The sequence below is a fragment of the Bos taurus genome, chromosome 12, assembly GCF_002263795.3.
Source record: "Bos taurus isolate L1 Dominette 01449 registration number 42190680 breed Hereford chromosome 12, ARS-UCD2.0, whole genome shotgun sequence".
NCBI classification, from domain to species: Eukaryota; Metazoa; Chordata; class Mammalia; order Artiodactyla; family Bovidae; genus Bos; species Bos taurus.
This window is the reverse complement of record NC_037339.1, coordinates 83,130,659-83,154,882: the sequence shown is the minus strand read 5'-3', so window position 1 is coordinate 83,154,882 and position 24,224 is coordinate 83,130,659. Positions and strand designations below refer to the sequence as shown.

Sequence of the window (24,224 nt, the reverse complement as noted above, 5' to 3'; positions counted from 1 at the left end):
TGTGGAGAAGGCGATGGCACCCCACTCCAGTACTCTTGCCTGGAAAATCCCATGGACGGAGGAGCCTGGTGGGCTGCAGGCCACAGGGTTGCTAAGAGTCGGGCACCACTGAGCGACTTCACTTTCACTTTTCACTTTCATGCATTGGAGAAGGAAATGGCAACCCACTCCAGTGTTCTTGCCTGGAGAATCCCAGGGACGGGGGAGCCTGGTGGGCTGCCGTCTATGGAGTCACACAGAGTCAGACACGACTGAAGTGACTTAGCAGCAGCAGGAAGCTTATAGGATGGTGGTCGGGCCCACTTTACAAATGAGTAAAATGAAATTAAGATTCCACGTGGCTACAGATTCAGACCAGCTGTTCTCTTGCAGTACTTGCTCCAGGCAGGGCAGCTTCATTTTCGGGTGCCTGGAAGTTCCCTCTGTGTCCCTTCTTGCTTCCTTCGCATGCAGCCTTCCCGACTCAGTAAGTGTAGAGCAGATGTCATGGCGTGACTACATTATGTCACCTGCAGAGGCGACAGGCGTTCTTCCAGAGCTCGTGTTCCCGTTATCGGTGTCTGAGGACTACCTCTGCATCCTGTCTGCATCGTGTGCAAACGTTCCAGAGCTAAACATACGGTCAAAAGTCATTACATACGCACTTTGTGTGAGACTTCCGAGAACTGATCATTTTTCCCCAGCAGAAAGGATTCTGTGGAATGAGTGATTAAATTAATGAAACACCATACAGCGTGTTTACGAGGTTGGTATGTGGTAATGGTAGAAACAATAAACACAGAGAGCGTTGCTTTGTTGTTCCGAGGAATTTATTGTCCCTGACTATGATCTGAGAACAGATGGCGGAGGCTGTCAGCTGGGTTGTGAGCCCCGGCAAGCAGGAAGTAGGTGATGATAAACGGTTGGTAATTTCCCTTAGTGGAGCAACCCTACCGCAGGCTCTGCCGGGAAGAATAGATGCTAGTCTGAAACCTCATCTATGGAATCTTGTCCAATACTTCATTTTTTTTCTTTAAGGAAAGAAAACACAGAGGTCTTGTTCTTTGCCTTTGTGAGATCTTCAGAAAGCTCAGTAATTTGTTTGCTCCTGAAAGAGAATTATCAGCTGTATCTAAGAGCTGAAACCTCATACTTCTTGCAAGATCAGTCGGCTTTTTCTTCTCCTCTATAAGCACTTGGGCTTATCAGGTACTTCTGTTTGCCCACCACTGTATACCAGCTGGGAGTGGTTTGTCCCAGATGTATTTGTATCGATCTCCAGGTGAAGGAATGGAAGAGTTTCCTTAGCTGATTTGTTTAGGCAACTGACTATCAAGATCCTATTTTGAAAGGAGACTCATGCCTCATGTAAAAGAAAAGTCAAGTCTCTAAAATCATAATAAATTTGAGCTGCAGTTTTATCACCTTCTGCCTGTGTGTCTGTAGTCAGTATCTTTACCTTCCTGGGACTCTGTGAATCATCTGCAAAGTAAACTCACTCCCAAAGCTACTGTGAGAATTAATTATTTTTAATTACGTAAGGAAGCCGGCACTGTATCACAGCTAATAGGCATTTAGAAAATTATTTATTCATTTATGTGTTGTTTTTCAGTCACTAAGTCGTGTCCAATTTATTGATTGATTTATGGCTGCTCTGGGTCTCGGCTGCTGTGCGTGGGCTTTCTCTGCTTGCGGTGGACGGGGTTACTCTGCTCTCTAGCTGGTGCAGGGGCTTCTCGTGGCAGTGACTTCTCTTGCTGAGGAGCACCGGCTCTAGGGCGTGGACGCCGGGGCAGGGGCTCAATAGTCGTGGCCCACGGGCTTAGTTGCACCGTGACATGTGGAATCTCCTCGGGTCAGGGATCAAACCTGTTTCCTCTGCTTTGGCGCTCGGGTTCCTATCCACTGTATCACCAGGGAAGTCCCCTACTAGGCATTTAAGAAAAAGAAGCTGGTATTAAGTAGCAGTGATAGCTGTGACAATAGTATACTAATAGTAATAATACAGTATAATGGAAGAAAAAGGCAGGGAACCAGGAGCCAGAAGCACCCAGCCTAAGGACTTCAGATGGAGCCATGCAGGACACAGAGACTTTCCATCTGAGCAGCTCCGGGAATCCTGGGGAGACCTCCCTGCTGTCAGAAACCACCCTCTCCATCAATCACAGGGGAGAAGTGCAGGCTGAAAACACACAGCAGCTCCGTTAATGCCTCTGTTTGGTTTAACGTTATTTACCTCAGTGATAAAGAATGAGAACCATTTTGATGCTTGACATTCCCTCAAGAAGAAATAATTTAAAAGCCTCTTCTAACTGCTGTTCTTAGTTGACACATTGATCACTGCTTCTTTGAGGTTTAATTTATGATGCTAAACTGCAGGTATGAACTGATAAATGAATGCATAAAAAATGAGTTCTTCAAATTCAAGATTCAGAAGAAAGTAGCTAGTTTCCTTAAATAGTCATGCATTAAAATACTCTCTGTGATTCTACTTGCTGAGTACCATACTCATAAGTGGTAGCTTTCGACTCTCTGGCATTCCAAATCACAGCTCCTATTAAATTTATGAAATAACTCTTATTGTTCAGTCGCTCAGTTGTGACCCCATGGACTGCAGCACAACATACCTCCCTGTCCTTCACCATCTCCTGGAGTTTGCTCAAACTCATGTCCATTGAGTCGGTGATGCCATCCAACCATCTCATCCTCTGTCTCCCTCTTCTCCTCCTGCCCTCAGTCTTTCCCAGCATCAGGGTCTTTTGCAGTGAGTTGGCTCTTCGCATCAGATGGCCAAAGTATTGGAGCCTCAGCTTCAGCATCAGTCCTTCCAGTGAATATTCAGGGTTGATTTCCTTTAGGATTGACTGGTTTGGTCTCCAGAAATAATTCTGGTGTGTGTCTAATTTTATCATATATGGGACTCATACTTATCTTATGTTTATGTAGCTGGTTCCCACATCCCTGTGTCATTCATTCAAGAAAATGCATGTACACCCATGGCGGATTCATGTCAATGTATGGCAAAACCAATACAATATTGTAAAGTAAAATAAATAAATTTAAAAAACTGAGATTAAAAAATGCATGCATTCCTTTCAGAAGCAGGAGAAGAAAAGTTGTTCATTGGCGATCCCAGAGGTTATTGCATATCTTGAAACAATTTTGGGAGTAAGTTAAAACCAAATAGATTCCATCTGTTCAGGTACCAGGGCCTTTGTCCTGTATGGTCTTTAGGCTGCATTGCTCTAATTCTCATGACAGGTAATGGAAAATTAAAGGAACTTTTTGGTGGTTAGGCTTGGAGTAGAGTAAACCTTTCTTCTTCAGTAGGAGTCAGTGGAGGAGATAATGAGGGGAAGAAAGACACACCAGAAGCAAGAAAGGGGCCTCATTAGCAAGCAGGTGCTGGGAAAGGTCACAGTGCATTTCGGTGGACAGTAAGGCTTAGGGACACAGCGCTTTGAAATCTGATGAAAGCCAGGTCCTTGCAGCCCTGTTAACTGTATATGCACAGCTTGTGCGTCCGATTTCCAGAAGTGTGAGTACTTCCTGAAGTGTTAATCATTAATGTCAGATTAAAAACCCTGAGGCTCTTTAGGTGAGAGAATGTCAAAAGTTATACATACTAACTGTGCTTTTTAAACAGAAGGCTGAAACTATTTGCTCCCAAGTGTGCATGTCTTAAAATTAGACTTAAAGTCCCAATGGTTATTTTAATGGATGGCTTTTGTGGTATTTTACCGCTGGCCACACAACCAATAGAAAATATTTATTATATGGGAATGGAGTTCACGCATACATAACAAAATAGTGCTTCATAATTTACAGTTGAGGGGTATCCCCCTTGGCTCGGAGGGTAAAGAATACACCTGCAGTGCAGGAGACACAGAAAACCCAGGTTTGCTCCCTGGGTTGGGAAGCTCCTCTGGAAGAGGAAATGGCAACCCACTCCAGTATTCTTGCCTGGAGAATCCCATGGACATGGGGCCTGTCAGGCCAGTCGTTACACAGGCCATGGGGTCTCAAAGAGTTGGACATGACTGCAGCAACTTAGCACTCATACACGCAACTTTTAACTGATCTGAAGTAAAATGTCATAGGAAAAACATTTTACTTATTTGATGATATGAAAAATACTAATATTATTTGAAAATATACTCACCTTGTAAAATATATATATAAATTCTAAAGATTTAAGTATATCACAAAAGTGATTCTTGTAAATATGTACATTATAAATATGACATAAATTATATAACTTTATATTGTTTTGTAAATATGATATTGCTATTTTTTTGCTAAGTCACTTCAGTCGTGGCCGATTCTGTGCAACCCCATAGACGGCAGCCCACCAGGCTCCCCCGTCCCCGGGATTCTCCAGGCAAGAACACTGGAGTGGGTTGCCATTTCCTTCTCCAATGCATGAAAGTGAAAAATGAAAGTGAAGTCACTCAGTCATGTCCGACTCTTAGCGACCCCATGGACTACAGCCTACCAAGCTCCTCCGTCCATGGGATTTTCCAGGCAAGAGTACTGGAGTGGGGTGCCATTGCCTTCTCCGAAATATTATATTAGTATATGTATAAATGTTTAGTCTGTCAAATTCAGAGTCTTTATTTCCTTCTATATGAAAAGACTGGATGACTCACAAAAAGAGGCAGAGGAAAGAGGGAAAAAATAACCATGAAATAATTGAAGAAATTTTCCTGGAAATGATTAAAATAACCTTAACCCTCGATGCCTTATTGGGAAGTTTCAAATCATTAACGATGAGAGGAAGATTAGAAAATCTTCCAGACACAGGGGGGAAATGACTTTCAAAGAATCAGGAATCAGAAAGGTTTGGATTTCTCAAGAGCAAAACCAAAGTGAGGAAACAGTGCCTGAGTGTATAGGCTTGATTACATGATTACAGATGAAAAAATTTGAATCTGTCTAGATTGTACATACACTTATTTTTTTTTCCTTTTTAGGGAAGGAAATCGTCATAAAATTATTGTTCTTAGAATTCTTTGATCTTAAATATGAACATTTTCCATGTTTGGCATATATACATTTTCTTACATGTAAAAGAAGAATATATATATATATGTATGTATGTGTGTGTGTGTGTGTGTGTGCATATGTAACTTCAAATTTACTTTAAATCTTTCCCTAAATGAAAATTTAAGAAAAGCAACAATTTATAACTAAAGGTTAAAGTTGGGAGAATCTTCTATAAATTCTGATCCAATAACCAGTTATGCTTCTTGCTCCAAATTCAACTCAAACTTCATGCTGGACCTTTGACTTCACTTAGTTTTCTATTGCTCCAGCATAGCTTGGTAAACCTCTTTTTGGCCTGTAATGGTTTCAGTCCTTGAGACCAGGTCCGGTTGTTACCTGTCTGAAACCTTCAGTACTTCTCTGAAAAGGCAGGGGACTTGTCCATCAGCGCTCCTGTAACACTTGTATTTCCAGTGTCATCATCAATTACTTTGTCTCTACAGAATGCGGGTGGTTCCACATTAGTCGTAATGTATCCTCAGAGAAGAATCCATGTCTCCTCTGGGCTTGGATTCCTGGTTTCTTTGTTAGTACTTATTTATGACTTAGGACTATTTGGAAAAAAAAAAACAAACCAACAACAATGTGCTTCTTAGGCTTTCGTGTCATTATATTAATATTAGTTTCTAGACAACATCCAGCCAATAAGATTATCTTTCCCGTCATGTGTTTACAATTTTGTGTGTTTTTATACCATGTCCTGGGTTTTGTGCTAAGTAACCTGTAGCATAGGATGCTTCAGTGACAATGTAGAAGGGAATACCAAAATTGCTGGAAGAAAGCCTATAAATCTGTAGCAAATTAGTCATATGAGAAGTAAGTGCCCAAAGAAATCTGATGAGGGAATGATCACCATGAGATGGAGTTGTTTAGGAATAAGAACAGTTACCACTACCATGAATTTATGTGTGATGATGGGTGAGAACAGAGTCACATAAATAGGAAACTATTCAATGCACATATTTTTTTGGGCTCCAAAATCACTGCCGATGGTGACTGCAGCCATGAAATTAACAGATTCTTGCTCCTTGGAAGAAAAGCTATGACCAACATAGACAACATATATTAAAAAGCAGAGACATTATTTTGCCAACAAAGGTCCATCTAGTCAAGGCTATGGTTTTTTCCTGTGGTCATGTATGGATGTGAGAGTTGGACTGTGAAGAAGGCTGAGCACCGAAGAATTGATGCTTTTGAACTGTGGTGTTGGAGAAGACTCTTGAGAGTCCCTTGGACTGCAAGGAGATCCAATGAGTCTATCCTAAAGGAAATGAGCCCTGAATATTCATTGGAAGGACTGATGCTGAAGCTGAAATTCCAGTACTTTGGCCACCTGATGTGAAGAACTGACTCCTTGGAAAAGACCCTGATACTGGGAAAGATTGAAGTTCGGAGGAGAAGGGGATGACAGATGGTTGGATGGCATCACTGACTTGATGGACATGAGTTTGAGTAAACTCCTGGAGTTGGTGATGGACAGGGAGGCCTGGTGTGCTGCAGTCCACGGGGTCACAAAGAGTCAGACATGACTGAGCGACGGAACTGAACTGAACTGATCGATTGCCATTTACCTGACACAGTTCCGGATGCAAGAGAGAGCAGTGAGGAGAATGAGCCCCCTCGTCGGGAACACATTCTTAAGGGAAGGCCCATAAAAGCTGACCATGTAGACAACAGTTTGAGAGAGTGAACAGACTCTGAAGAGGAAGAGCACCCGGGACGGGATGGGACGGTGCTGCTGTGAAAGAGTCGCGGGCAGACCTCTGCACGAAGCGCCATCGCAGCTGCGACCGCCGGGACGGAAAGGAACCCGCGTGCCTGGAACGGAGGAGGGAGCTCCAGGCGACGGAGAGACGGGTGCCCAGGCTTGGGTGGGAACCGGGCGGAAGTGTGGGGCCGGGAAGACAGATACACTGGAGCGCGGGCTTCCAGAAGTAAACGCTGGATGGATATTTAACAGGAAAATGGATATTGAAATAGAAATGTGAGAGGATGTAGACTGTAGCAGTCTCAGCATGGCAAGCAGTTAGTAGGTTATTGTAGTCATTTAAACACGTGCAACGGTGGCTTGGATTAGAGTGGTAGTAGTTGAGGAGGGCAGTAGGAATGTCAGGACTAGCTGATGGATTAGACCTAGAAAATGGGAGAAAGGGAAAAGTCAGTGGTGGGGCCAGTTTGTGACATGAGGCCTCGGAGTATACCAGCAAAGCAGACTAATTAAAAATAAGATAAAAATCAGCTAAGACAAAAATAAGGCTATTAATAGACAGTATATATTTGAATATCTGCACATATGGCTCCATCCCCCAGACAAAAGAATTGTGAGGAAGGATGAAAAATTACTCTATTAGAATGTTAAGTGGAATGGATTGAGGGGAATAGTGGGAATTAAAGATATGAGTCTGAAATTAGTGAGTTTAACTAAACAAGTCCTGATTGATGTCCAAAAAAGAAAATCAGACTGGACATGATGGGGAACAGGGTGTTGGGCAAGAGGAGAAACAATCAGAGGAGATTCAAGTTGATTGACTTAGGACTTATTTGAACAGAAAAGATGGTGGAACTTGTAAAAAAAAAAAAAAAAACTGGGTATATAAGTAGAGGGAGTCAAATAAGTAGAGGAGTCAGAGATTCAGATTTTAAGTTCCAATGACTGCAGAATAGATACCCGATGAGGAGAAGGAGGAGAAAGAATTTGGGGAGAGGATAGCATCAACTCATTGCTGCACTCCTGGAGTTTCCCGTCTTAGTGAAATCTGCTGGAGGTTGGGTTATGCATCTGAAGACACGGCATCAGAGCTGATACTTGACGATGAAGTAGACGGATGGTCTTAAAGAAAAGACGAACGTTTTCTAGCAAGATGGGTCAGGGGCCAAAGCCAAACACTCAAGGTTGGAAAGAGAGGAGGAATCAGACAGGACTCAGAGAGGTAGGGGCTGAACTTGGAGCACTCGAGTTCCAGCACTCAAGGAGTTCACAGGGTTGGGGTGGGTAAGTTTCAAGAACATGGTAGTTTTTACAGCATCAGAGACCACAGAAAATCTGAGGGAGACAAACTGACAAGAAAACAAATCCACCCATTCAACCAATAAGGAGATTTTCACAACAGAGGCAAGAAGATTTAAGTGAATTATTTACATCACGGAGCTAATACGTTGAGTGAGGAACAGTATGGTACATTCCTTGACTTGGCCAAAGAGGCAAGAATATATATTTCCCAGATGACAGATGACCTGGTTTGGAAGTATTGTGACTTTAATAGGTTGGAGTGTTACAAATGGTTAGTTTTTTTTCCCCCAGAATCCATTCTCCTTTCTTCCTGAGTCTATAGCTGCTCAGTCAGAATGGACATCGCTCTCTCTCCTTATAGCTATGTGTGGCCGTGTGGTTTGACAGCCTGGTTTGCCTAATCCCAGCCTCTTACTTGAGACTGAAACAAACTTCCATGTCACTTAGGTCATAGAATAATAGACACTTTTTGTTGTGGAAGTTTTGCCTACCCTCTAATGTATGTAACTCCTGACCATGTAGGGCTGGCTGCTGTATCCTCACTCTCATGAGGACGATCATCTATGGACGAGTTCAACGAGTATGAACAGTTAGGAAGTTAGTCTCCAGTTGAGAGTAGGAAATATTTGTTGTCTACACTTCTGTCCTGCCAAACTGTCCTGCCAAAACTTGTCATTTTTAATACACATCCTACCATTTCATCCCCCCTGCATTTATAAAGACTGCCCTCTCTTTGTAGACTGGTTTTCTCATTTTCTCTCTGGCTTACTCCACCCAGTTCTGTAAGATCCAAATCAAAGAAGCTTCCCGAAATTAATCATCCCTTCTCTGACCTGTGTAAAGGTGACCTGTGTGCAAGCCTGTGTGCATAGTCTTACTATAGCATATCACGTGGGGTGATGATTAGCTTCTTATGTTAGGCTCCTCGTCTAGGCTGGGTGAGGAGGGAATTTGGATTCCTGGTTCAGTGGAGAGCATGATTTATTTATCTCCATTTTCCAGCCCTCATCCTTTAGGCTTTCTGACACATAGAGGTCTTCAAATTTAGTCTGAACAAAGAATTCTTGGTGGAATAGAGAAAGAAGAATGCTCTTCTCTTTGGGGTAATTATTGTTTCACTGTTAGGAATTTTAGACCCAAGAAGGAACAATGTCAGTGAATATGTACAAGTTACTGATTCCGTGGTTATTCTCTGAAATGGAACTTTTTAGTGCACTGAAAACTGTCCCAACTAGAGCTGGATCATTATCTACCATGATAAGACCTGTTGGAGAGATTGCCTTTCATCATTAAATACAGAAGTTGAAGAGGATGGGAGATTGCACCCTCTTTTTCCTGATTCAAGTAGGACAGAGAAGTTAATCAGGTCTGATCTTGTCACCGTTTTATTTATCCTCTTGCTCTGGAACAAAAGCCAGACACTAAATGTGTCAAATCTGCATGTGTGTGCATGTGTTCACACACACACACCCCCCACACACCTCTTTCCAAACATACCTTCATGAACTTTGTTTTATACTCAGACTGTGCTCAATCTCAGACTGGAATTCAGTATGTTTGACTTGTCTTACAGATGGAAAAAAAATATTCACCTAAATGCAGTAATTTTTATAGCAGTCTGATATTTTCACAAATCCTTCCCAACCACAGTCAGGTGGCAGAAAGGGAGAGTCAGGTGTCCGTCTTTAGCCGAAGGAGAGAGAAAGAGAAGGACGGCGAGGCATGCACTGGGTGGAGCAAGTCGGCCAGACCCACGAGAAAAGGCACAGCGTGGACGACGGGAGCAAACCAGTGAATCAAATCAAGAAATGTAAATCCCTGCTTGCCATCGTTCAACATCATTGACATGCTCCTTGAGTCTCTGTTGTTGGCCTTCGTGCTCTGAGGTGACTCTGCCCTCCTGGATATGTAGGAGAGTCAGGGGGTCTATGCATAGTTTACCCTGGAGACTGGAGCTCCGGGATGGTGGCCTGGACTGGGCTCTGGCCCTGGTTGCTCCCTGACCTGGTGGCTCTCTCTTTGCACCTCAGTCTTCTCAAGCACACAATGAACACATTCCCCAGCAGAGAGCCTTGAAGCCCCTCTGTGTATAAGACCATTTTTTCTCCCCTGGAGTCTACTAATTTTGTTAATCTAGGAAATTCACCAAAGTTCTATGACTTCATTCAACTATAAATAATCTTGTATTCTATATCCAAGTAACTTTCTAGTGTTAGTGGAAAATAGAATTTCACAGTGGGTAGTGTGCACTTTAGGTCTCAATTTTTCCCTTACCCCTGACACAGCAAAAAAGAAAAAAAAAAGGTGGAGGAAGAAGTAAGACCCCCTTTCTAAATCTCAGGAAAAACTTTATTGCATGCGTCTAAGAATTTTGTTAGCTGAGGAGGTATTCCTACAATGTAAGTGCATGATCCTTACCGTACAATAACAACTGCTGACTGCTTCACTGTCCTGGAGTTCTCAAGGACTTTGATGTGCTTGCCTTCCATGACTGCTGTCATTGTTCAGTGGCTAAGTCATGTCCAGTTCTTTGCAACTTCATAAACTGCAGCACATCAGGGTTTCCTGTCCTTCACCATCTCCCAGAGTTTGCTCAAACTCATGTCTATTGTATCGGTGATGCCATGCAACCATCACGTCCTCTGTCGCCCTGTTCTCCTTCTGCCTTCAATCTTTCCCAGCATCAGGGTCTTTTCCAATGAGTTGGCTCTTTCTATCAGATAGCCAAATACTGGAGCTTCAGCCTCAGTCCTTCCAGCCCTCCATGGTAAGTGACTTTCATTCCCAGCCCGTTCTACGCAGAGTGCAGGTTTCCATTTGAAATTCAAAGATAACGTCTTTGCTAAAGAAGGGCTGCTCATTGATACGCAGATTGAAGAACCCAGGTGTCCTTTAGCAGTTTTCAAGCTATGGAATCAACCACAGGCCTTCAGAACAACAGGCCCAGGAAGCCTTTTACACTGTGAGACTTGGATCTGCTACTAACAGTTCACTAAGTTTTATCTACAAGCTTCACTTAACATGAAAAAGCAGAGCTTGATCTCCAGTAAGTGATTCTAATGCAGGAGTATGTAGCACAAGATCAATTGTAAAAATTCAATCACTGACTCATGTATTCACTTACTTAACACATTTTTATTGATCGCTTGTATTTTTGCTGCTAGAAATTGGTCTGTTGTCAAAAAAAAAAAAGACTGTTCTCATGGATCTTATATTCTAGTTGGGGTGAGAAGAGAAGAAACAGACATTAGTGATAAAGACAGTAATCTGGTCTTTATCTTTAGATGAGAAGTGGTGGAAGAAAACTGGCATAAGACTCATTCTTACGTAATTAAGTGCCAAGTAGGAGACTCAAAAGGGCTTGACTCAGAATAGGTTATAGTGCAACAGGTTAAAGAGCTTGGCTCTGTTGATTCTGCTCCCCTTTTTAAAGATTTTAAAGATTCAAATTGTGCTCATATACTCATGCTGAGGTCAGCCAGCCCAGCCAGCCAGGGCTCAGGGGCCCTGCCTCGGAGGTCTCCAAGCCTTTGGAAGTTCATCTTTCCTGCAAGTGTCAAATTCCTTCTGGTCACACAGCCAGCTCTCTTTGAGATCACCTAAAGGTGACCTGTTGAATCAGAAATGGTAATATATATATATATATATGTATATGTATATATGAAAGTGAAAGTTGCTCAGTCATGTCAGACTCTTTGTGACCCCATGGACTTAGTCCATGGAATTCTCCAGGCCAGAATACTGGAGTGGATAGCCTTTTCCTTCTCCAGGGGATCTTCCCAACCCAGGGATCGAACCCAGGTCTCCCACATTGCAGGTGGCTTCTTTACCGGCTGAGTCACAAGGGAAGCCCAAGAATACTGGAGTGGGCAGCCTATCCCTTCTCCAGCAGATCTTCCCGACCCAGGAATCGAACCGGAGTCTCCTGCATTGCAGGTGGATTCTTTACCAACTGAGCTACCAGGAAAACCATACATATATGAGAAGTATTTTGTTAGGACCGACAGCACTCATGGAGTTAATACAAATACAATTATCTTAAATTATACTAATGTGTACAAATGAAAAAAAAAAAAAACTTACGTGGAAAGCGAGCCCTGGAGACTTTCGGACCCCACCCCCACCCTGCGCTGGCTGGGCTTGGTGCCCCCAGCTCTGAGCGAGGCGGTGAGCCGTGCGGGGTGCTGTGCAGTGTGTCTCTCCCTCCACCTCGGATCACGTCAGGCTGAAGGGCATCTGAGCCCCTCCTCCTGCCTTTAAGGCTGTCTCCCCTCAAACTCCAGGGGCCTTGCACCTCTGCCATCGCTCCCAACAGAGTCGTTAAGGTTCAGAGAGACTTGACTGTGACTCCCGATCGCTCATCTCTATTTCGAATGGAGTCTATTTGTGTTCATATTGTTATCGCAGAGTGTGGGAAACACTGAAAGTGTTCCTCGTTTCCAGTAGAATGTGCTCTGCTCAAGTCTTCAGTGAAATCCCTCCTTGCCTGTAAAATTGTGGGTATCTTTTGTGAATGCCCTCTCATAAAATCCTCCCGATTGCCACGAGTAGGGCGAACGTTTTTATAGCAGTTCTTGACTTTAGATGAGAAAAGAGTATCTTCTCAGCTTAATGTCGCTGAGAAAAATGTGCCTACCCCTTAGAAATTCTCCTAGTGTTAATAACTACTGTCCTGTGAAGGGAAAGACTATATTGGCCTTTATCTAAGTAAATTACAGTTCATGTATGTTAAGACATAAGCACATCTTTTACTCTATCTGGAAAAACAGAATTATCTTTTACCTGAAGAGCTAGGCTCTAGTTATTCGTTGGTGATTTTTGAGCTTGAGAAGCATTTCTTTGCCCTTTAAAAATGTAAATGTTTGAAGTCTATTCCTATAAGAGGCTGCTAGAGGTCACTAGTGAAATCAATTGCAAAGTTTCACAGGGAAATTCAAAGTTTTTGCCTGGGCAAAGTATTTTGAGCTTATCAATTTCAAGAACAATCACATTAAGGAGAAAAACCCGATTATTCTCCTACTGGAAGAAATAGACGCCTTGAGAAGTCATAAGTTACAGGGGGAGAAACGAAACAGACCACATCCTGATACTGATGCGTGTGCACACGTGCATTCTTTATCATGATATAGCAGTCATGTTTCACCGGTGAGAAAATCGAGGCCCGCTGAGAACAAGTACTTGTTTAAGAGGGAATTTCTTGGCAGATTTAGGCATACAGAGGAGGCTTTCCAACCCGTTGGAATGTTTTTCTTTAGAGAATCTCTGTCTCTTCTCTAGTCCATGTTATCCAGGGATCCCTTCTTGTTTTGTTTTTACTTGACCGTCTCCTCCTTGTTAGCATATTTTCCTTACCACGTTCCTAGGGCTCCTATTGGGAGAAGGAAATGGCACCCCACTCCAGTGTTCTTGCCTGGAGAATCCCGGGGACAGGGGAGCCTGGTGGGCTGCTGTCTATGGGGTCGCACAGAGTCGGACGCGACTGAAGCGACTTAGCAGCAGCAGAGCTCCCACTGCGTTATGTCTCTTCACGGCAGTGACTGCTGATTCTGGGCCGCGTGCCTGTCTCCCTCCGGTAAATCTCTGTGTTTCTGGTTCTTCTGTGACACTGCTTGTTTTCCTTGTTGTGGCTGCTTGACTTTGATTTTGCGTTTTTCCTTTCCCTCTGGGGGACGCTGCTTCCTCCACACGTTTCCCTGTTTCTATAATTGAGCCCCATTCTCTGTTCCGCTCTCTCCTCCCTCCACTCGTTTTTCAAGTTGCTGTGTTCTGCCTGTATTTTCCCCTCGATTCTCCTTCATTTGTTCCATCTCCGCCTCTTCCATTTGTTCTCGCACTTCATCCAAAGACACAGTTCCCTATATTTCCTTTTTTTCTCTCAATATAACCAGTCTCATCTTCTTGTTCTTTCCTGATTTAAACACGACTCTCCATGTAAAATGAAAAGCAAAGAAAAATAGGCACTCACATCCCTGTTTAACCATATGGGTCAGTGTAAAACTGAAAACCATATTGGTGCCTTCATACGTAACCGTGCTCCCAAAACACGACTGTCATGTTCCTTTGGATTCGGACACAGATCCTGTGGCAGTTCTTGTGGGGAGTGGTCCCGCCTGGGCTCACTAGGACGGCATCAGCTCCCTGCCTTCTGAGCCTTGTCGCAGCTTGAGCTGCACACGGGCCTTGGCCTCAGAAGTCTAACGACCCTGTCTTAGATGCAGAGGATGAAGAGGGCCTGCTGCCTGTAGCTGGACTGTGGAGTAGGAAGACTGATTAAAAGAAGCTCAGTCCCCTTGCCCTTGACACCCCTCTAACCGTGGAGCAGAATAAGCTGTAGGCTAAATAGATAGGCTGACCCATCTATCGAATAAGCCCTCTCCAAATCAATGGAGAGGGGCATACTCTATCTATGCCCCTCTAGAGAGAGTAGCAATCTGCAGTGTTCAGATGGTTTCAGATATGGGTGTTCACGTGAGCTATTCTGAAGAGGAGCAGAATCTGGCCTTCGGGAACAAGCTTAGTCCGTACTCCCCTCAGGGTGAGAACCAGCAGCCAGGGTAACCCAGGAAGGCCCACTGCATAGAACAGCCTCGTGTTGGAAGGACACGGTTTGATGTTTACTCCAGAACCTGGTCAGAAGGCAGAGAGGGGACTTAAAAGGTGACTGGCAATGTTCCTTTTTCATGAAGATTCCCAGTTTGAGGAAGTAAGATTATTTTGATGATTCTCTCTTTCTCACACACACACACACAGACATACATATTCATATATTCACAGCTGCTTTATGTTACAATATGCATCTCTAAAACCTTTGAAATAAAAAAAATAAATTTAGAGCCATTAGACTTTAGACCAGTAAAGACTTCCAATTGATTAGTTGCATATTCGTGTTTAAAAGATGACCCTCTGGATTGCAGAAAGAGAGGACGTTTCATTCCCCCACCCTCCACGAGGACTGGATATGATCTCCATTCTCTCCAAAGCTGCTTCTTTGCAGGCCATCTGTGCCAATATACCCTGTATCTCCCAGAACTTGCTGAGAACTCTGAAAGTTCGAAAGATACCGTTCTGGTAAACAATAATGGGTCAAGTATGAGACATACAATGGATGCTTAGAAATCTTCGGGAAAGGTATTTTGATAAGGTTATAAAGAATTTGTAAATGACGTTTAATTCTCTCCTATTCTAAAATGGTTATCTGCCTGACATATTCATAGTGGATTAATTTATGCTTTTTATTTGGCCCCGGATGGATAAACTAAATGGAATTAGAATTATACAAGTAAATGTTATTTCAAACCCTCCAGTAGCAGGAAATAGCTTTATAACAGAATTACATAACAGCTGGTGCTGCCTCCAGTGACCGGAATGGTAATGTTTTCTTTTGATTCCCTTGCAACCGCACAGGGCTGTTTAGCCACGCGTTCTTCAAAGACTTTCGGCAACATGAGGCAGAGTTAAGGGACGTTAGGGCTTGATAGGGATAAATAAATAATACATTACTTATTTATAAATATATTGCGGCATAAAGCACGATCTCCTCATCTGGGTTCAACTCTGCAAAGTTATGTCACTGTTTTAAATGGAATAAAACGAGCAACCTGCTCAACCACGCTTCTCAAACATCACTGTGCAGCCGGATCACCTATGAGACATGTTAAAACGCAGATTCGGGCAGATTCAGTGATGCTGCTGGAGTCTGCCCTGCTCTTCCAAGAGCGGAAGTCTCCAGCCCTGCTGGGGTTTGTCAGAACTGACCCGTGAGGTCGTGCCTGTCCTTGAGTCTGCAGATCTAGGTGCTTCTGGAGGGGGTTCTGGCTTTTGAGATAGGGGCTTGGGATCTGAGTTCAGCACCTACAGTTCACATAAAGTAGTCATCATTCTCAGTATCCCAGGGTCACCTTGAGGCAAGGACTTGATCGCATTCCGTGTGTTCACTCCTCACATATCAAATAATGTGCCTGCCACCGACTTTGTGCTCAGTTATTTTTTTTTAACTCAGATTTGAATAAACAGTTGCTAAAACTCGTTAAATTCATTCACTTACATTTGCCTGTTTGTTTGAAGAAACCCATCTGAGTTCTCAGTAGGGCCAGCTGATTTCTGAAGTCGGCATTGGCAGTTCTGAGGTGGAACAGAAGGGAAACGAGGCGTGGAAGCCGTGCAGGCTCTGCTTGGCTGAGAGGCAGACTTGTCTTCAATGAAAGAGGACTCAGACCACCCGCCCCTCTTCTAGCTGATTTTGCAAAGGCCTTCAGGCTCAGGGCCAATTTACCTCCAGCCTAGAGCACAGTGGATGGTCCAGGAACATCCGAGGACAAAGCCATGTGGTCTTGGAAACAAATAGCATCAGGATTCTGAGGTCCACCTTCGAGGGTGGCACCTGGAGAAGCTACACAGGAGGTCATGGTTTCCAAGATCCACTGCATCCGGAGCGCTTATCAACCGGTTTTTTTCAGAGCTAGATAAAATGGAAACTTTTGTGTTTACATCAGATATCCTCACAACGCCCGGCGCTGCAGCTGCCGTGGGTCGCATGCAAAACAGAAGAGGCACAGCAAGGGTGAGTCTGTGCAGATCCAAGGCCTGTGAGGTTTACAGGCTCCTGTCTTCTCCAACAGTCCTGTGGTTAGAAACTGAGTGGCAGATAAGGAGAGAACACACAAATTACAAATACGCCCTGACAGTCATTTCTCTTAGAGATAAAACTGCACAGATGCTAGCCCGGGGTTCATTCAAAACAGCACGTGCTGCAGAATGGCTGTGAGGGTTAAAGCCGTGCCTAGATAATTCCATGGGCTCTACACCGTCCCCAGAAAGTGTCCAGACAGTGCAGTGGACCCTGGAGCAAGAGACTTTTTTGTTCCCAAGATCTCAAGGCAAAGTCAGACTAGCAAAATCTCTTCCTTGTTTTCTCATAGACTGTTAAGCAGTCCTTGTTAGGTTCTATGAATGTGATTTTACTGAATATGCTTAAATTCAAGGGATTACGAATTGGCTCCATTTTGCATCTCGTGTTTTAAATCTTAAATGACAAACTTTGGAGAATTTCTTTCAATAAAAGTCCCTGAGTACTAATGTAACTAATTCTCAAGAGTGAAGAATGTTAAACGCTGGCAACATGTGGTCCCTACCTTTTTAGAGTCAACAAAGGGAGGAGACAATGCCATCAACACTTAGAAGGCATTCTGTACCAGAGGCTTGCATGGGGGCAGGAGGGGGAAGTTTTCTATGCTCTGGGACTGATGAACGTTTCATACCAAAAAGATAAAAATAACGTGTCATCTTAGAAGCTTATGAGTTTGGGCTTCCCTTATGGCTCAGCTGGTAAAGAATCTGCCTGCAATGAGGGATACCTGGGTTTGATCCCTGGGTTGGGAAGATCCCCTGGAGAAGGGAAAGGCTACCCACTCCAGTATTCTGGTTTGGAGTGTTCCATGGACTATACAGTCCATGGGGTCGCAAAGAGCTGGACACGACTGAGCCACTTTCACTTAGAAGCTTAACAGTAGTCTTAAATAATAATGGGTAGGGATTTACAAACTAAAAATCTCACAACATGTTTGCATGTTCCCACAGTTTCTCCCTATAGATTGCAAGAGTTAAAGGGGAATGTATCAATAGTAATTTTTGCAGTGGAAATGTTAGACAATACCTTAACCAAGAATTCAAAATGAACATCACCCCTGGGAGTGGACAGTGTGTGTTTTTAAATGTGGTGCCCTGAGAATCACCAATCTGTGTTCTTCTGGTCAGAGGCATCAGACAAACCAAGAGAGGAATGTTCTGTAAAATAACTTATCCTCGGCCTTCACAATGTCAGTGTCACTGATTGTTCCAGATATGAAGGAGACTCAAGAGACATGACAACTAAGTACCTTGTCCTCGTGGACTGAATTCTGCTTCAGAACTGGGGGATGTTATAAAGGACATTAGTAGACATTGTTGGCTTTATGGAATGTGTGTGACATGAAACCGTGGTGTTGATGTTACATTTACTGACTGATGGCTGCATTATGCACTGTTATAATGTAAGACAACACCCTTCTTCTTTGGATTTAAGACTTAGATGAGTATTAAGGACCAATATTATGTAAAAGGTGATATGTGTATATATGTGTGTGTGTGTGTGCTCAGTTGCTCAGTTGTGTCCGACTCTGAGACACCATGAACTGTAGCCCCCCAGGCTCCTCTGTCCATTGGATTCTCCAGACAAGAATAATGGAGTGGGTTGCCATTTCCTTCTCCAGGGGATCTTTGCAACTCATGGATCAAACCTGCATCTTCTGCAAGTCTCCTGTATTGCAGGCAGATTCTTTACCACTGAGGCTCCTGGGAATCCTCTTACATATGTATATATGTACCTATGTACATATGGTGACTGCAGCCGTGAAATTAAAAGACGCTTACTCCTTGGAAGGAAAGTTATGACTGACCTAGATAGCATATTCAAAAGCAGAGACATTACTTTGCCAACAAAGGTCAGTCCAGTCAAGGCTGTGGTTTTTCCTGTGGTCATGTATGGATGTGAGAGTTGGACTGTGAAGAAGGCTGAGGGCCGAAGAATTGATGCTTTTGAACTGTGGTGTTGGAGAAGACTCTTGAGAGTCCCTTGGACTGCAAGGAGATCCAACCAGTCCATTCTGAAGGAGATCAGCCCTGGGATTTCTTTGGAGGGAATGATGCTGAAGCTGAAACTCCAGCACTTTGGCCACCTCATGTGAAGAGTTGACTCATTGGAAAAGACTCTGATGCTGGGAGGGATTGGGGGCAGGAGGAGAAGGGGACGACAGAGGATGAGATGGCTGGATGGCTTGATGGACGTGAGTCTGAGTGAACTCCGGGAGTTGGTGATGGACAGGGAGGCCTGGCGTGCTGCGATTCATGGGGTCTCAAAGAGTCGGACACGACTGAGTGACTGAACTGAACTGAACTGATATATATATATGTACATACCCTTTTCAAATGGTTCAGGGAAAAAAAAAAAACTGACAAGGTCATTCAACACTTAGAAGACGCATGTGATGACACAAAATAATTGTGATGTATTATAAAAATAATTAAAAGGATATTTGAAAAAAAATGTGGCATTATTAGTGGTGGATGGTATTAGGAAATAAGGCTGGAAAAAGTGTGTTCAGAACAACTAATTAACTTCTCAGCCACGTGGGGGGTTTATCCTGTTTACATGATGGTTGTGATGAAGACTTTCAGGTTCTGTTTTGAGAAGGTTTTTCCTCTGCCTTGGCTAATATAAGCATATGAATATTTTAAAAAGATTGGTCTTGGGGGAGCACCGGCAGATCACAGAGAGCACACAGACTGAACACCTCTGTGCGTGAGTGTGCCTGAGTGTGTGTTAGTGAGCGTGTGAGTGTGAATTGACTGTATTAGGAAGACATTATTAGTAAGGATGTGCCAGTAGACACATAGTTTGGGGATACTGCCGTCCACTTAAAATAACTTAAAACCTAATCCTACTTCAAGCCGTATTAAAATTTTACTTCAAACCTTTTAAAAGATTAGATTTAAAGAGGTTTTTTAAATTATTATTACTGCAAGAAAACATAAAACATATTTAATCTTGGAGTGAAAAGGGCCCTTCTAAGTAATATTGGACATAATGTCAGTACCTGTTTGCTTTTTTATTTTCAGTGTCCTTGAAAGAAAATCATTAGACAAATCCTGGAGAATTAGTTCTTGTCCGGGATTTCTTTTTCTTCTCAGTCCCAGAAATGACCCCCCCCCACCCCACTCCGCTGTGTGTAGACAGTACACGCCTTCTCTCCTTTCTTGTCTTCTGTCAGCCTTCCTTCTTTCCTTCTTTCTTTTTCCTTGACCTCCCCCTCCACCCATTTTGCCCACTTCCCCGAAACCAGCAGTCACCCGTCTGCTCTCTGTGTCTATAATGAGCTGTTTTAAATTTTTGTTTCCTAGATTTCACCTAAGGAAGATCTCTGTCTTCTCTGACTTATTTCACTTAGCATAATGCCTCTAGGCCCACCTCTGTTGCCACAAATGGCAGATTTTCATGTCTGAATCATGGCGTTCACTTTTGACCTTATCATACCGTCACTTTTCTTTGCCTACTCCAAACGCTGCTCCTGGAAGCCTGCAGATTCGATCCACTCCGCTGGAAAGTCCTACTGGCTTCTCACACTCAGCATGTGCAAACCACTCTGTTTCTCCATTGCCCACGTGCTCTGAATCCCACGTGAGGTGTTCATTTCCCTCGGGGCTCCCTCCCTCCTTAGTGAGATCTCATGATTCGTGGTTACAGAGGGAAACCTTGGCGTCATACGCCTTCTCGCGTTCCTCAGCCAACTCCATGTTCATCCCCGCGGGTTCCATGGTCACGGAGTCTCTCCCCTTTTCCTCTCCTTTTCTGTCTTCATACTGACCCTTCGCAGAACATCATTATCCTTTCCCCCTGTATAAAAGATTGACGTCAACGTTAGTTTTTAAAGTTTTGCCATTAGTGAACACTGAAGAAAGATACAAACAGCAGCCCTTGAGATTTTATTGCTCCCTTTGACATAGATTGAATGCTGAGCCTGTGCTTCATTGCACGACCCTCATTCGACCTTGATTTTCGGAGACTCTCCGTCCTGAGTAGTTGATCCTCCCCTTGACAACTTACGAGGACAGAAGGGCAGTGTGTGTCCCCCCACCCCCCGGTCACCATGACACCCAGGTCTGATCATGTTTCCTTCTCTACTTTGGATAAGGAAGCTCAGGTCAGAACAATATATTATTAGATATTTCCTTTATTTCTCCCACATGTATTTTCTTCAATACTTCTCCAATTATTGTCATATTTTACCTCACTCCTTGTGTCTTTGTCAACTGCCTTAGCTCGTTTGCTTTTTATGAGGCAGTTTGTACATGATTTAAGGATTATTTCTTACCTGGACGGCTGTCTGTCCAGCCCCATGCGCGTTCTGCAGGGTCCGGAGGTCACCCCCCACCACCTTCTCTCCCACCCTTTCCTTGACGGCTCAGTCTGCTTCTCTGCATTTGCTCTTGCAGTTTCCCCGCCATGGGGTATCTTCCACCACCCCCACCTCTCCCGTTCAACAGGTTCCCGTTCATGCCATTCCTTAACCCAACAGCAAAAGTGGATGATTTACTCTTCCTGTGAAAATAATTGTCAGTACCCACCATTGTTCTTAGTAGTTTATGTAGGTGATCATGTTAGTATTTCCTTTCAAGAAATGTACGGGACTATTAATGCATTTAGAGGTAAAGTTAGCCTGACTGGAATGCTGTACGGACAAGCAGAGACCCACGTTTTATTCAGATTCACCGCTCATCTTCTACACTGTTTGGGAGCAATTCATTTCTTCCTCCTGAACGCATCTTCATCCTTTTTTTTTTTTCCCCATGGAAGAGTCACAGGGGAAGCTCTGAGAGTCATTGGGCCAGTGACCTGAGTGTACAGTGTCCACAGGGACACGGCTCGGGTTTCGGTTCTGTTTCGTCTATTCAGTCTTTCTAAATGCCACCGCTTCTCTTCTATGAATGACCACTGTGACAATGACACAGCCCACAAAAATGCCAACCCACAGCAATGGTGCATAGACACAACATTGGCAGCAGGCACTTTTGGTAACATTTTAAGTGTTTTTTTAAAAGAAAATCAGAGTCACTGTGGAGCCTCTTTTCTATTCATCAAACATCAGTTGTTTGTTTTCCGTCTGTATTTTCTTTCACAGTGTGTATGGTAGAAAGCATGTCAAAATGGGACTTGGGAACCACAGATCTTGTGCCTTAAGAAGACGACTTAAATTTTCTGTGTCTGAGTGTTCTGTTCTGCAAAATGTGTTTTCTTTCACAAAAAAGGCCAGGCTTCTGGGAAACCGAAATAATGGAAGGAGGGATAACCACCCTTCATTTTCCAGGGAAGCAGGGAGAGTGGCTTCCCCAGTGGCTCAGATGGTAAAGCATCTGCCTGCAATGCAGAAGACCCAGGGTCGATCCCTGGGTCGGGAAGATTCCCTGGAGAAGGAAATGGCAACCCACTCCAATACGCTTGCCTGGAAAATCCCATGGACAGAGGAGCCCGGTAGGCTACAGTCCACGGGGTCGCAAAGAGTTTGACAGGACTGAACAGCTTCACTTTCTTTGTTTCTCAGGGAGAGGGGAGCCAGGAAGGGCCCTTGCCTGTGTCGGCAGCTCAGACAAAGCCTCCAGAGGCTCATGTGGGGGTGGGGCCTGAGTCCTCAAACAGTCCTGCAGCATCATTTGGGCCATACAGGTCCCCATTCCCCAAGTCTGGTTCTCTAAGATTTTAGGATATCCCCAAACGTTTATTTTCTTCTCCCATCGGCCAAGACCCACTTGTGTTGCTTGTGAAGGTTAGATCTCTGCCTGCTGCAGTCAGCTCCCATGGCCAGCAGTCCACAGTGAAGATTTAGGAGAAACTGAGACCGGGTGAAGTACTGGAAGCTGCAGCAGATCTCAGGGTTTGTGGATAATGAAATTACTCCTGCTAATCAAATGTCTTTATGGAGAACTTATTATATATTAGGAACTGAGTTAATAAGCCTTTTCTGCATTATTCCCTATAGTTCATGGAAGATACAGGATTTAGAATCTAGTGAAAATGAGCTAATTGGAAAGACTTAGCCTGCAGGTTAGTGGTTGTTGATGATGATGATGAGGTGTGAAGTGAGGAGTCTTACAGTTGGGGTCAAGTCTATATATTACTGTTTCAGTTCAGTTCAGTTCAGTCGCTCAGTCGTGTCTGACTCTTTGCGACCCCTTGAACTGCAGCACGCCAGCCCTCCCTGTCCATCACTAACTCCCGGAGTCCACCCAAACCTATGTCCATTGAGTCGGTGATGCCATCCAACCATCTCATCCTCTGTTGTCCCCTTCTCCTCCTGCCCTCAATCTTTCTGAGCATCAGGGTCTTCTCCAGTGAGTCAGCTCTTCACATCAGGTGGCCAAAATACTGGAGTTTCAGCTTCAACATCAGTCCTTCCAATGAACACCCAGGACTGATCTCCTTTAGGATGGACTGGTTGGTTCTCCTTGCAGTCCAAGGGACTCTCTAGAGTCTTCTCCAACACCACAGTTCAAAAGCATCAATTCTTCAGTGCTCAGCTTTGTTTATAGTCCAACTCTCGCATCCATACATGACCACTGGAGAAAAACCATCACCTTGACTAGACGGACCTTTGTTGGCAAAGTAATGTCTCTGCTTTTGAATATGCTATCTAGGTTGGTCATAACTTTCCTTCCAAGGAGTAAGCATCTTTTAATTTCATGGCTTCAGTCACCATCTGCAGTGATTTTGGAGCCCCCCAAAATAAAGTCTGACACTGTTTCCACTGTTTCCCCATCTATTTGCCATGAAGTGATGGGACCAGATGCCATGATCTTAGTTTTCTGAATGTTGAGCTTTAAGCCAACTTTTTCATTCTCCTTTTCCACTTTCATCAAGAGGCTCTTTAGTTCTTTTTTGCTTTCTGCCATAATGGTGGTGTCATCTGCATATCTGAGGTTATTGATATTTCTCCTGGCAATCTTGATTCCAGCTTGTGCTTCCTCCAGTCCAGGGTTTCTCATGATGTACTCTACATATAAGTTAAATAAGCAGGGTGACAATATGCAGCCTTGATGTACTCCTTTTCCTATTTGGAACCAGTCTGTTGTTCCATGTCCAGTTCTAACTGTTGCTTCCTGACCTGCATACAGGTTTCTCAAGAGGCAGGTCAGGTGGTCTGTTTGAGGTGTCCCAAGTCCTGTTGACGCTACTGGCAATAACCCCAACTTTTGGTAAGTCTCCTTCACCTTCATAAAGACAGAATTTGAATAACTATTAATTGTAGAAATAACTTTGACATCTCCTGGAATTAGCCTTGACTTGGTGGTAAGCTCTCTCCTTGGCCAATCCTTCAGTTTTCCAGTCCTAATTAATTTGCTTATGAAGTTACCAGTGGATTGATGTTGAGCTCCAAGAACCGTGTTGACCAGGAGCAGAAGCTCAGTTGTGGCCACCAGCGTGATCTTTGTGACTTACCCACTGGGGAGAAAGGACAGCATGGTGGATTTTTGGTACGGAGAGTAGCTGGCCATCTAGCCTGGTTTCAGCAAGTTCTCTTTGAGATTGAAAAGCATAGATAGTAGCTTCCTTTAAATAGAGTGGTAAAGTTAATAAATAGTGATGAGTATTTAATGGTACTCC

The 24,224-nt window shown here is 43.8% G+C and overlaps 1 protein-coding gene across 3 annotated transcripts in view; it reads left to right on the top strand.

Annotated features, from left to right (window-relative positions):
- Positions 1-24,224, top strand: part of NALF1 (NALCN channel auxiliary factor 1) — a 610,092-nt gene that overhangs the window by 259,896 nt on the left and 325,972 nt on the right. The window lies entirely within an intron of this gene.